This window comes from Ranitomeya imitator, chromosome 6 (assembly GCF_032444005.1).
Source record: "Ranitomeya imitator isolate aRanImi1 chromosome 6, aRanImi1.pri, whole genome shotgun sequence".
Taxonomy (NCBI): domain Eukaryota; kingdom Metazoa; phylum Chordata; class Amphibia; order Anura; family Dendrobatidae; genus Ranitomeya; species Ranitomeya imitator.
The window spans coordinates 328,193,842-328,207,554 of record NC_091287.1 but is presented as its reverse complement, the minus strand read 5'-3'; positions in this window follow the sequence as shown (position 1 = coordinate 328,207,554).

The window sequence follows — 13,713 nt, the reverse complement described above, 5'->3', positions numbered from 1 at the left end:
TCTTCTATCGGTACCTGTGAGCGCACGGTGCGCATGCGCTGTTGTGCCGCCATGGGGAAGCGCTCTTCTGATGTGCTTCGTCGCCTTGGTTACGTGCCCGGTCATGTGACCGGAACACGTGACCGGGTGACGCGCACATTGAGCGCGGTCCCCTAGGTGACGCCGCAACATGGCGCTGGTGCGCTGCCATACAGGTGCCGGACATTTACACATTAGGGTCTAGGATATAAGGGCTTCAGCAACCATGGAACCTTACCTCCTGACGAAGCTGCTGTCGCAGTGAAACGCGCGTCGATGTGCGCTCAGTCTGTACGACCCCTCTCTCCCTGGTTCAAGTATGACCACAGGTAGATATTACTCTTAGCTGTGACTTATCATATCATTGTAGATTACTGCACTTACTATGGGATGCTAGAGTCGAGTGTGGTTACACGCATGCTGTGGTCCTGCCACACATGTAGTAATACCAGGGAGTTGCTAGCATGTCATGATTATATATATTTTATGGTTACTCGCTATCTGACATGTGATACATAGTAGGGGTCTTATCAGTCTGTAGCTTCTGCTCCGATCCTGTATCCGTTTATTGTAACGTCTCACCAGTATGTTATTCGATTTATATGTATTTTAGATTATTTGTAATAAAAGTTGTGGTTTTTTAATATTTATACTATGATCCAGAGTCTTCATAGTTCTCTATTGGTATGCAATATACAAAATACAGTAAGCAAAATACAATAAACTAACTAACCTTGCAAAACTTGCGAGAGAAGACCCTACCTTCACTGCTTTTACAATGTAAAGGAAATGATGGCTAGTTGAGGGGTTGGTGCTGCTCCAGTGGTATTAAACTCGCAGATGGGTTTTTGCAGGTTGTACTGCATGTGTTTTAAAGTTGTGTCTAAACATTTAAATTGTTTGAGACAATTGGATGTGTTGGGGTGCAGAATTCCAAAGGATGAAAATGACCGGGAAAAGTCTTGAACATGATTGGGAGAGATATATACAAGGATGAGGGGAAAAGGAGATCTTGTGAGGACCCGAGACTACGTGTTGGTATTTTATAGGGAGACTAGTTTGGAGATGTATAGGGGAGACATTATGGACAACCTTAAAAGACATTGTTAGTAACTTAAACTGGATTTACTCTAGAACTGGATGCCTGAAGGGACTGGCAGATAGGAGAGACAGGGGAGTAGCGAGAGGAGAGGTGGATTCATCAAATTGCAGAGGGTGGACTGGAATTATATGAGAGTTAAGGGGCATCAAAGGATGATATTTGAAAATTCAGGTGGATTATGAGGACATGAACTAACATTTTAGTTAATTCAGGGTTGTGGAACAAACAGATTCTGAAAATATTTTTGAGTTAGAGGTGACAGAAGGTGGCAAGGGCTTGGCTGTGTGGGTTGAAGGACAAAGCAGTGTCAAAGGGTTAAACTTTGGCAGTGGACTTGTGTTACAGGGCAAAGCATGATATAATTTATTATGGTAGATAGGATGATAGTGGAGGGTTAGTGAGATGGAGAAAAGATAATGATTTTGGTTTTGTTCTCATTGTGTGTTAGGTAGCATGATGACAAGTAGGATATGGCATTAGATGGAACACCCGGGGTCCAATCATGGGGTGGGAAATGAGCTATAGAGCCATAGGCATATATAGTGGAATTAGAGAATCTACACACTCCTGTTAAAATGCCAGGTTATTGTCATGTAAAAGCAATCATAACAAGAAGAAGAACTTCAGAACTTTTTCCACCTTTAAAGTTACCCATCATCTGTATAAATCCATTGAGAAACAATCAGAAATCATTTGGAGGGAAAAAATGAAAATAACAAAACTAAAATAATGTGGCCGCACAAGTGAGAACACCCTCTTGTAATTAAGGATGTGGTTGTGCTCAGAATTATCTGATCACATTTACATTCTTGTTAAATAGTAGTCAATACACAATTGCCACCATTTAAAGTGATTCTGACTAACTTCATTTATAATTTAGCTTAGTTGCATTTTACAGGAAAAGCCGTGATCCCTCAACAGCTTACAACACAGCCACAAAGGGATCTTGATGTTGAAAGTTATCAGCCAGTACAAAAAAAATCAAAGGTATTAGATATACCATGGAACACTGTGAAGATGTTCATCAAGAAGTGACGTAAGTTTGGCACAACAGTGAAAATACCTAGAACTGGATGTCTTTCAAAAAGACAAAAAGAAAATTGGTCCAGAAGGCGACCATGAGGTCAACAGTAGTGCTAAAGGAGCTGAAGGAATTTCTGGAAAGTATTGGTTATGTATTGCATGTGCCAACAATCTCCCATCTTGTTCATTTGTCTGGCCTGTGGGGTAGGGTGGCAAGATGGAAAAATATCCATGACCTGTTATGTTTTTTCAAAATCTATATCTAGTTTGCCAATAGCATGTTCAAAAAGGTGTTATGCTCTGGTGAGACCAAGTTGTACTTTTTGGCCATAATTCCAAAAGATATGTTTGGCACAATGCCAACACTGTACACCATCAAAAGAACACTATACCCACAGTGAAGCATGGTGGAGAAAGCATTATGCTTTGGGACTGTTTGGGGCAGCTAGAGCTAATATTTTAGTCAAGATGGAGGAAATTTTGAACAGTTTCAAATATCATAAAACTTTCAGGCTTCTGCTAAAACACTTAAGATGAAGAATTATTTCATGTATGAGCACAAAAACGACCCTAAGCACACCTCTAATTCAGCAAAAGAATGGCCTAGCCAGAAGATCACGATTTAGATTGGCCAAATCAGAGCCCAAATCTGAATCCAATTGAAAATGCTGTGGATTGACCTGTACACCGGAGATACCCTTGCAATCTGTAAGATTCAGAGTTCTACTGCAAGGAAGATTGCCAATTATAGATGTGCCCTGCTGAAGAATTCCTACCCAAAAAGACTGACTGCTGTCAGATATTCAAAAGATGCTTCAATAGTTAAAGTTAGTTGAAAAGTTAGTGTAAGGGTGTGCAAATTTATGTAAACATATCATTTATGGTTCTCCATTTTCTTTTTCTACCAATGATTTTAGTTTATTTTCATTTTAATTGTATAGATTTTGGGTGACATTAAAGGTGGAAAATCTCTGAAATAATTCTTCTTGGTATGATTTTTTACATGGCAAAAACCAGGCATTTTTTCTGAGGTGTGTAGACATTGTATATCCCCCTGTACCTCTCGAAAAGTCAGCTGTGAAAATTGGCATGTATGATTAAATACCGCCAACTATTTAGCTGTCTATATTGCACAATATTTTATATATGCTAATGAAAGACACAAACTACTACCTACCTAGTAAAAGAAGTCTGTTAGCAGTTTTGTATTCTCAAAACTGCTGACATCACTAGATGGTTGAGTGATAAAGTAGGTTGATAATACCTTTGTGGAGGCCCATCCTAATTGGATTACTTAGAAATTTGAAAAGTTTCAAAATTATTGTTCATTGATGAGTTATGTAAAAATTTAGCAATTTTTGGCATTCACACAGCAGTTTTTGGCAGCTCTGCCAAAATGTGTGGATCTGGGAGGAGTTGCAATTGGAAGGCGCGTGGTAATCCTTATCTGTCAAATTAATCAATAGTGGCGGCATTTCTAATACCACAAATGTTACTCCATTTCCCAAATAGAGTAACTTTTTTGGTGAGTTGCACAGAGGTGCGCAGAGAAGATCTGCTGAACTCATTTAGTGGCATACGTCTCTTAGCGAATTTGGCACATCTTATTGCTGCGCGCCTCTCATTAAGGCTGGCATACAAAACATCAGTCTTAATGAATTGGGTTGTAAGTATCAATCTGTTGCCTGGGAAATGTCATGGAGTGCTTCTTTCATTTAAAGTCTCCAGCATTCTCTACAATGAAGCCTCAACTGTCTCTTGCCTCTGCTCTTAAAGGAAGACTGTAGTGTTTTCGCGGATAACTACTACAGCGGTCACTCAAAAGCAAGGGAAGTCTTTTGTATAGTCTGCATCATGATAATACTCTGCACAACATATGTGTAGATGTGATATATAACCAATACATGATTAATATATGGTACCACTTGTGTTGATGTGGGAGCTATCTAATAACTACCTAGTTAGTATATGGCAGCATTAGTGGCTATGCTGCTGCTTGTATAATTTTATTGTACACTTAGTTTTAACTATAGATTTAGCAGATTCAAACAAAAGTTTGACAGTATGATTATGAATGTCCTCTATATGTAGCTGATGTAGCACAGAATAAGAGCTCTACTCATTTATTACAAGTCACATTAGTTTTACTCAATTAGCCAAGTAGACTTTTATTAAGGGCACAAATTATAAGGTTATAATTTATGCCAGCTTGTGGGGACTCGCAACCATCTTCACCTCTTAGAGGTTGTGTAAAATGATTGGGGGGTTATTACTATTTCTCCAAGCTCTGCTCTCATTGCATGAGTATCACAGGAACTGTATTTTTTTATATGAAATGGATTTATCAATTATCATGTTTTTTTCTCAGAAAATCAGATAGCATAGTTTACAAAGTTGCACTATAACAATGGATGACTTGAAATTCAAAAATGAACACAGTTTCCTAGAAATGCATTCATTAAATGGGTTCTCCAGAGATGATAAAAAAATCTCTGAAATAATTCAAACAGCAGCCCGCCTCTAGTCATGTGTTAGTACGGGCTCCAGAGTGAAGAAATACATCCCTTGTATGTCTCAACTGACAAGAGCTGTATCACACATACCTCATTCAGTGGCCAGCTGCACAGCTGTCATATGTTATTATTATTATTTATAATTATAGCGCCATTTATTCCATGGCGCTTTATATGTGAGGAGGGTATACATAATAAAAAAACAAAAAAACAGGTACAATAATCTTATTCAATACAAGTCACGACTGGTACAGGAGGAGAGAGGACCCTGCCCGCGAGGGCTCCAAATCTACAAGGGATGGGTGAGGATACAATAGGTGAGGGCAGAGCTGGTCATGTAACGGTTTGGTGGATCGGTGGTTACTGCAGGTTGTAGGCTTGTTGGAAGAGGTAGGTCTTCAGGTTCCTTTTGAAGGTTTCCACAGTAGGCGAAAGTCTGATATGTTTGGGTAGAGAGTTCCAGAGGGGGGATGCGAGAGAGAAATCTTGTATGCGATTGTGAGAAGAAAAGATAGGAGGGGAGTCGAGAAAGAGATCTTGTGAGAATCGGAGGTTGCGTGCTGGTAGGTATCGGGAGATCAGGTCACAGATGTATGGAGGAGACAGGTTGTGGATGGCTTTGTATGCCATGGTTAGGGTTTTGAACTGGAGTCTCTGGGTAATGGGGAGCCAGCGAAGGGATTGACAGAGAGGAGAGGTCGAGGAATAGCGGGGGGATAGGTGGATTAGTCGGGCAGCAGAGTTTAAGATAGATTGGAGCAGCGCGAGAGTGTTAGACGGGAGGCCACACAGCAGGAAGTTGCAGTAGTCAAGTCAGGAGATGAGGAGGGCATGCACTAGAGTTTTTGCAGATTCTAGGTTGAGGAATGTACGGATCCCGGAGATGTTTTTGAGTTGAAGTCGGAAGGAGGTGGAAAGGGCCTGGATATGTGGTTTGAAGGAGAGATTAGAGTTAAGGATTACACAGAGGCAGCGAGCTTGTGGGACTGGGGAGAGTGAGCTGCCATTTATTTTAATGGATAGGTTTGTTGGGAGAGTCGAGTGAGATGGGGGAAAGATGATGAATTCTGCTTTGTTCATGTTAAGTTTTAAAAATCTAACAGAGAAGAAGGATGAAATAGTGGAGATTTGTGTGTCATCAGCATAGAGGTGTGTAACAATATATAGGTACTAAGGAATCTGATAGCGTGGGATAAAACCAGTCTGAGAGCAAAGCTGCAGTAAAAGATGTATTTAAACAAAACAGAAATGCAAAAACTAACATAGATATTCCTGCAATTGTAATGAGGTGCTCAGCACAGTATGGCAATCACAGCACAGTGAATAGCAGGACGCGACCGCTAATATGAACCAGTCCAGCAAGGATATGACGAGGGGGCGAACAAGACACTTGACAAGGAAGTCCAGTAGGTTATTAGTGGAAATGCACACAGTACTTAACAAGGAAGTCCAGCAAAACTCGATCCCACGTGCACACAGCACTTGTTTGTGGAAGTTCAATAACAAGCAGGTGGTGCATTGAGCATGAAGTCCTGGTAAAAGAGGATGAAGGGAAAAAGAGGGAAAGCGCTATCTAAGCGTAGTAGATGAGTACAAAACTCTCTTGGTGAGAAAAGCAACACTGGAAAGTTGCTCACCTGGTGTGGTTGTGCAAAGAGGCACAACACTGGGAAAAGCTTAGCAAACAAGGGAAATCCTTCCACAGGTGTGTTGCCAGTCGCAGGAGTTCCAGAGGTGAGATGCAGCTCAAAGGGGTGAGGCAGACCGCCGAGTATTGAGCAGCTGAAGTAGGGAGTTCTCCAGATCACAGGCAGAAGCTCAGGAGCCAGCAGCACAAAATACTCAAGCACAGAACACCACATGCCTCGGACTTAAATAATCAAGACAGACAGGAAGTTCCATGACAGGGTGAGATCCAAGACTCCATCTTGGATCAGGGCGAACAGTAACAAGGGAAGTCCTGAATCCTTACAAGGTGATACTAAAAGCCGTGAGATTCTATGAGCTGTCCCAGTCTGAAGGTGTAAATGGAGAAGAGCAGGGGCCCTAGGACTGAACTTGTGGGACTCCGACAGATGGGGGGCGAGGTGAGGAGGTGGTGTGTGAGTGGGAGACACTGAATATCCGGTCTTTTAGGTATGATGTGATCCAGGATAGGGCCAAGTCTGTGATGCCAAGAGATGAGAGGGTCTGTAGTAATAGTGAGTGGTCCACTGTGTCAAAGGCAAATGTCAGGTCCAGGAGAAGGAGAACAGAGAAGTGTCGCTTAGCTTTGGCAGTCAGTAGGTCATTGGTGACTTTAGGTAGGCAAGTTTCAGTAGAGTGATGCAGCCGAAAGCCAGATTGTAAGCTGTTGAAGAGGGAGCAGGAAGAGATGTGGGAGGACAGTGAAGAAATGTGAAGAAATATATCTCTTCCTCGATGAGCACAAAGTGGGTTATTTCCTGCTTCATCCTCGTCAATGTTCATTTTCCAGTTGGGTACAGTCAGTCTCAGTGCACCGCTATAACACTGTCTAAGTGATGGAGGAGAAGGATGAAACTAGAGATCTCCTCTCCAAGCATGACATGAGTTAAGACATATTTCTTCATATATTGCAACCGTGCTTCTGGCAATCTATGGGTTATGTGTGATACAGCTCTTGGCAGTTGAGACACACAACTCGGGAGCTGTATGTCTTCAGTCTGCAGCCTGTCCTGATACATGACTAGGACGAGCTGCAGTTTGAATTATATCAGGGATGCTACTATTGGAAAAAACCCTAATAGAGGTAATAAATAGAAGTTTAAAAAGTCGTCCACATCATACTTTTAAAATATTGTTGTGTGCATTGATGTAAACATAGCTACATCCCAGACATGCTGCTTCTGTAACAGTGGTGGAAGGAGTTTGGTGTCATGCTCACTTTACAGACAGCATTGTGTTTTGTGCCCTTGTATTTATTTATCTGAGGCAGTATCGATACTTCAAGTAATACATTATATTCTATGTAATTTGCATTCTGAGTTACACTTTTAAGCATACAGTATGTTACATATAAAAGTGCCATACCATCACTTTAGAAAAGAACAGATTTGCTGTCTCTGGGGAGCGCTGAAGATGAGGCCAGAGGGATTGGATAGATTAAATTAGCAGTAAGTCCGTAGCAACTCCAGCCGTGAGCCCTCTGAGAGGGAAGAAACCTGCAGGTACTAAGGAACGCGGTCAAAGGAGGGCTCCTTTGACCGCGTTCTTTAGTACCTGCATACCATCACTTTAGGTTCTTAAGGGATTAATAGAATTAATAGAATGCTGATGACATGTGATACTGTTATGGCTTGAAAGTATTTTGAGTGATGGGAGCATAGATGGCACATGTCTGAATATGAAAGATGATGTTGTGTTAAGGCCAGAGGCAGAAGAGTTATGATCATGTTGGGAGAATACTTGATGTCATACAGTATGCCCTCTGTTATATGCAAAAATTCATACATCTCTCTCTAGATCCAACCTTCCATTAAGCCATCTAGCCATCCATCCTTTCACAGTAGAACATGATTAGTCAGCGAGGGGGAGTAGGGGGATAAACTTTATTGCCAGGGCTGGTGTTATGGTGCTTTGTATTACTTCTATGCATTTATCAGTAACTTGCCTGCAGTGCCCTGGAAAGGATATTATGTGGCCATGTGCGAAGTTAGGGGAGGAGTGGAGGGGATTCAGCCTAGCACAAAGATGATGGGAAATGTAATCAGAACAGAGCAGGGGTTCTGTTATGATGCGGTGGTCTAGGAGCAACATGGAACGAGCTCTGAAGGAAGTGGTAACTGTACTGACCGCAGTCCCTAAGCTCAACACAACACTAGATGTAGCCGTGGGATGCTCCTAACTCTCCCTAGGCATCTCGTCACAGCCTAAGAGCTAACTACCCCTAAAGACAGAAGCAGGAAAACTATCTTGCCACAGAGAAAATCCCCAAAGGATAGATTAGCCCCCCACAAATAATGACTGTGAGTGGAGAGGAAAAAGACATACACAGAATAAAACCAGGATGAGCACAGGAGGCCAGTCTAGCTTGATAGATAGGACAGGATGGAATACTGTGCGGTCAGTATAAAACACTACAAAAATCCACGCAGAGTTTACAAAAAAAAATCTCCACACCTGACTAAAGGTGTGGAGGGTAAATCTGCTTCCCAGAGCTTCCAGCAAGACAGAATTAATTCATACTGATAACGCTGGACAAACATAGAAAGCACTGAACGGATAAGTCCACAATCTGTGAACAGAAAAGCGCAAGCAAAAACTTAGCTTTGCTGAACTGGTCAGGATAACAGGGAAATCCAAAGAGATGTGAATCCAACCAGGAACCATTTACAAGTGGCACTGGCTGAAGGAACAGCCAGGCCAAAATAGCCGAGCAGAAGAGACGATAAGTGGAGGCAGCTGATGACAGCTAACTCCAAGGAGCAGCCATACCACTTGAAACCACAAGAGGGAGCCCAAGAGCAGAACTCACAAAAGTGCCACTTACAACCACCGGAGGGAGCCCAAGAGCGGAATTCACAACAGTACCCCCCCCTTGAGGAGGGGTCACCGAACCCTCACCAGAGCCCCCAGGCCAATCAGGACGAGCCAAATGAAAAGCACGAACCAAATCGGTGGCATGGACATCGGAGGCAACAACCCAAGAATTATCCTCCTGGTCATAACCCTTCCACTTGACAAGATACTGAAGCCTCCGCCTCGAAAAACGAGAATCCAAAATCTTCTCAACCTCATATTCCAACTCTCCCTCAACCAACACCGGGGCAGGAGGGTCAACCGAGGGAACAACGGGCACCACATATCTCCGCAACAAAGATCTATGGAAAACATTATGAATGGCAAAAGAGGCTGGAAGAGCCAAACGAAAAGACACCGGATTAATAATTTCAGAAATTTTATAAGGACCAATAAACCGAGGCTTAAACTTAGGGGAAGAAACCTTCATAGGAACATGACGAGAAGACAACCAAACCAAATCCCCCACACGAAGCCGGGACCAACACACCGACGGCGGTTAGCAAAACCTTGAGCCCTTTCCTGAGACAACGTCAAATTGTCCACCACATGAGTCCAAATCTGCTGCAGCCTGTCCACCACAGAATCAACACCAGGACAATCAGAAGGCTCAACCTGTCCAGAAGAAAAATGAGGATGAAAACCAAAATTACAAAAGAAAGGTGAAACCAAAGTAGCCGAACTAGCCCGATTATTAAGGGCAAACTCGGCCAACGGCAAGAAAGACACCCAATCATCCTGATCAGCAGACACAAAGCATCTCAAATAGGTCTCCAAGGTCTGATTAGTTCGCTCAGTTTGGCCATTAGTCTGAGGATGAAATGCTGAAGAAAAAGACAAATCAATGCCCATCCTAGCACAAAAGGCCCGCCAAAATCTAGAGACAAACTGAGAACCTCTGTCAAGAGACAATATTCTCCAGAATGCCATGCAAACGAACCACATGCTGAAAAAGTAATGGAACCAGATCTGAGGAGGAAGGTGTTAGGAGTCGAGTTTCCTCTGCTGCACAGGGGGAATCTTGATCCGTCTCCGCTGCGGTCTCCCATTCTCCTCCAGCCGCAGTGGAGTCTGCTCAGCAGGGACGTCGATCCCAGCGTCTCGCTCAGTCTGACTCTGTGCGAAGAGTTGCTGCTGCTTCTCCAGTCTCTGCCATTAAAGTCAGTGCTGGTCAGCAGCGAGCGGACTTCTCTGGGACTAAGTCCTTGTCTGCACGTACTGAGCATGCCCAGGGTAAGATCTCCCGTTGGAGATCGAGGGTCATGTGCTCAGGCTCTGCAGCACATTCCATTGGTCCTCTTGGCAGGTCTTGGAAGGGCAAAAGTGCTGTAGCCACTTCCTGTGCTGCAACTATATAAACTGCGCATGACCGCACGGCCATGCGCTAGTATTGTCTTGTAAATATGTGTGTGTGTTGTGAGTGAAAGTCGCTTTTTAAATAACCCTCCCTATTGAATGTCTGTTCGCGGAAGGTGTATGTTTGCTATCTAGCGCCCGACTTATCCAACAGCACGAAACACACATTACAGCGTCCTCTTGCTGTGTCCGCCTGTACGGCGCCGTGCGCTTGCCTCGCGCTTTCCATACCCAAGCCAGTGTGGTTGGTGGCGTCCGTCAGTGCGTCATTGCTCGCACTCCTGTGCATTTATATATTCATACTTTGTTTCCTTACACACCCAGTTGTGGTGTAGTGCCAGCGAGGGTCTAATCGGACTTCAATCCCAGTTGGGGTTAAGTACGCTGACTACTCGCTCGCGCTTTAGGTGCGGTGCTGCGATCCTGTGATGCAGCAGGATTGCTCCCTTCACGCTGGGTGAGGTTGAACCCACGTGTTTATACTTTAGTGTACCGCCATATAGTCTGTATTTACTAGCAGCAGGTTTTCACCTGCACGGTGGACCCCGGACTGCGAACGCATCTATATCACCTTTCTTGGTGCGTTCCGCCAGTCCTAACAGAATACTAGCGCCAGGGTCTGGCTAGTAAATGATGGACGATCAGCGTTCACAGCGGTACATCCAGCAGCTGGAGGGAAGGTTGGCGGCTCTTGAGCGTTCAACTTCTGCTGTGGATGTCACTGCTGTCGCTGTTCAGGCTGCTAGTGTTGCTGCAGCCACCTTGTCCACTGCCACTCCTGTCCCGACTCTAACTCGCCTCCCGCTTCCAGAGAAATTCTCTGGTGACAGTAAGTCTTGTAGGGGTTTCGTGAGTCAGTGCTCTATCCATCTCGAGCTTCTGGCCTCTCGTTTCCCTACAGAGCGGGCTAAGGTGGGATTTATAGTGTCTCTTCTGTCGGACAGAGCGTTGCAGTGGGCTACGCCACTATGGGAGCGTAGCGATCATGTGGTGCAGAGTGCTCCGTTGTTTCTGAGCACTCTGAAACAGGTCTTTTTAGGACCTCGTGTCATCCATGATACGGCGCTCCAATTGTTGGCATTGACTCAGGGCTCGTCCTTGGTCAGTCATTTTGCCGTCCACTTCCGCACCTTAGCATCTGAGCTGGAGTGGTCGGATAAAGCCCTCATTCCTATATTTTGGAGGGGGCTGGCTGACCACGTTAAGGATGCCCTGGCCACTAGGGAGATTCCCGCCACACTGGAGGAATTAATTACTCTATCCACTCGTATTGATCTCCGTTTTCACGAGCGGAGGTTAGAGCGAGCCCAGTGTAGGCAGAGGTTTCGGCTGGCTCCCACCTTCGCCAAACCTTTGGAATCTCCAGACCAGGCTCCTGAGCCCCATGAGCCTGTGGTAGAGTCTCGAGCAGGATCTAAGTCCCGGACCGCTCGTGCACTCCAGATTTGTCATCTTTGCCAACAGTCTGGACATCTTGCCTCCAGATGTCTCCAGCGGTCTAGGAAACGTCAGCGTCTAGTGGTAGTTGGTGGAGGTGCACTAGACACGGCGACGTTTGCCTCCAAATTGTCCTTTAAGGGGACAATAACATATGGCTCATCCTCTCACTCGGTGGAACTCTGCGTGGATTCTGGGGCGGAGGGCAATTTTATGTCTTCAGCCTTCGCCCAACGTCACGCAATTCCTCTGGTCATGCTATCTCAACCAGTAACGGTACGAGTGGTGAATGGGTCGACACTGCCCACACAGATTACACATCAAACTATCCCTTTTACTCTGTCCATGTCACCATCTCATCAGGAGATTATATCTCTACTCGTCATTCCTGAGGGAATTGATGAGGTTCTCTTGGGGATACCTTGGTTACGGTACCACTCTCCTCACATCGAGTGGTCCTCAGGCAGAATTCTGGGATGGGGTGAATCTTGTGGGAACAGGTGTCATCGAGAGTGCGTTCAGGTTACTACTACAGAGGTACCCGCAGATCTCTCCTCTCTCCCCAAGCAATATTGGTCTTATGCAGACGTATTCTCCAAAAAGGCAGCGGAGACTCTTCCGCCCCATCGCCCCTATGACTGTCCTATTGATCTCTTGCCTGGTGCTGAGCCTCCCCGGGGTCGAGTCTATCCATTATCTCTCCCGGAAACGGAGGCAATGTCTCAGTACATACAAGAGAATCTGGCAAGAGGGTTCATCAGGAAGTCAGTGTCACCTGCTGGGGCAGGGTTCTTTTTCGTGCAGAAGAAGAATGGAGAACTACGTCCATGCATAGACTACAGGGGTCTTAATGCTATCACAGTTAAGAACAAGTACCCTTTGCCGTTGATATCTGAGCTTTTCGATAGGCTTCGGGGAGCTAGAGTGTTTACTAAACTAGATCTGCGGGGTGCTTATAACCTGATTCGCATCCGTGAGGGGGACGAGTGGAAAACGGCATTTAACACCAGAGATGGGCACTATGAGTATCTGGTGATGCCCTTCGGGCTCTGTAATGCACCTGCCGTTTTCCAAGACTTTGTCAACGACATCTTCCGGGATATGCTTTCCACCTCGGTTGTAGTCTATCTGGATGATATTCTCATCTTTTCTCCAGATATTGAATCCCACCGGAGAGATGTTGGCAGAGTCTTCGACCTCCTACGGGCAAACTCTCTTTATGCAAAGTTGGAGAAGTGTGTGTTTGAGCAGGAGTCCTTACCTTTCCTGGGCTATATCATCTCCGCCCAGGGATTGGCTATGGATCCTGCCAAACTACAGGCTGTGATGGACTGGCAAGAGCCCCATTCTCTTAAAGCGGTGCAGCGCTTTATGGGGTTCATAAACTATTACCGCCAGTTCATTCCCCACTTCTCAACTCTGGTAGCTCCCTTGGTAGCCCTCACCAAGAAGGGAGCGAATCCCAAATTGTGGTCGGAAGAGGTCTCCAAGGCCTTCACTTCTATTAAGTCCCACTTTGCTAGCGCTCCCATCTTACATTGTCCCGATGTGGATAAGCCATTCCTACTGGAGGTGGATGCCTCGTCCATTGGTGCTGGAGCAGTCCTCTACCAAAAGGATGCTCAAGGTCGGAAGCATCCATGCTTCTTCTTCTCCAAGACCTTCACGCCAGCGGAGAGGAACTACTCCATCGAGGACAGGGAGTTGCTAGCAATGAAGTTGGCC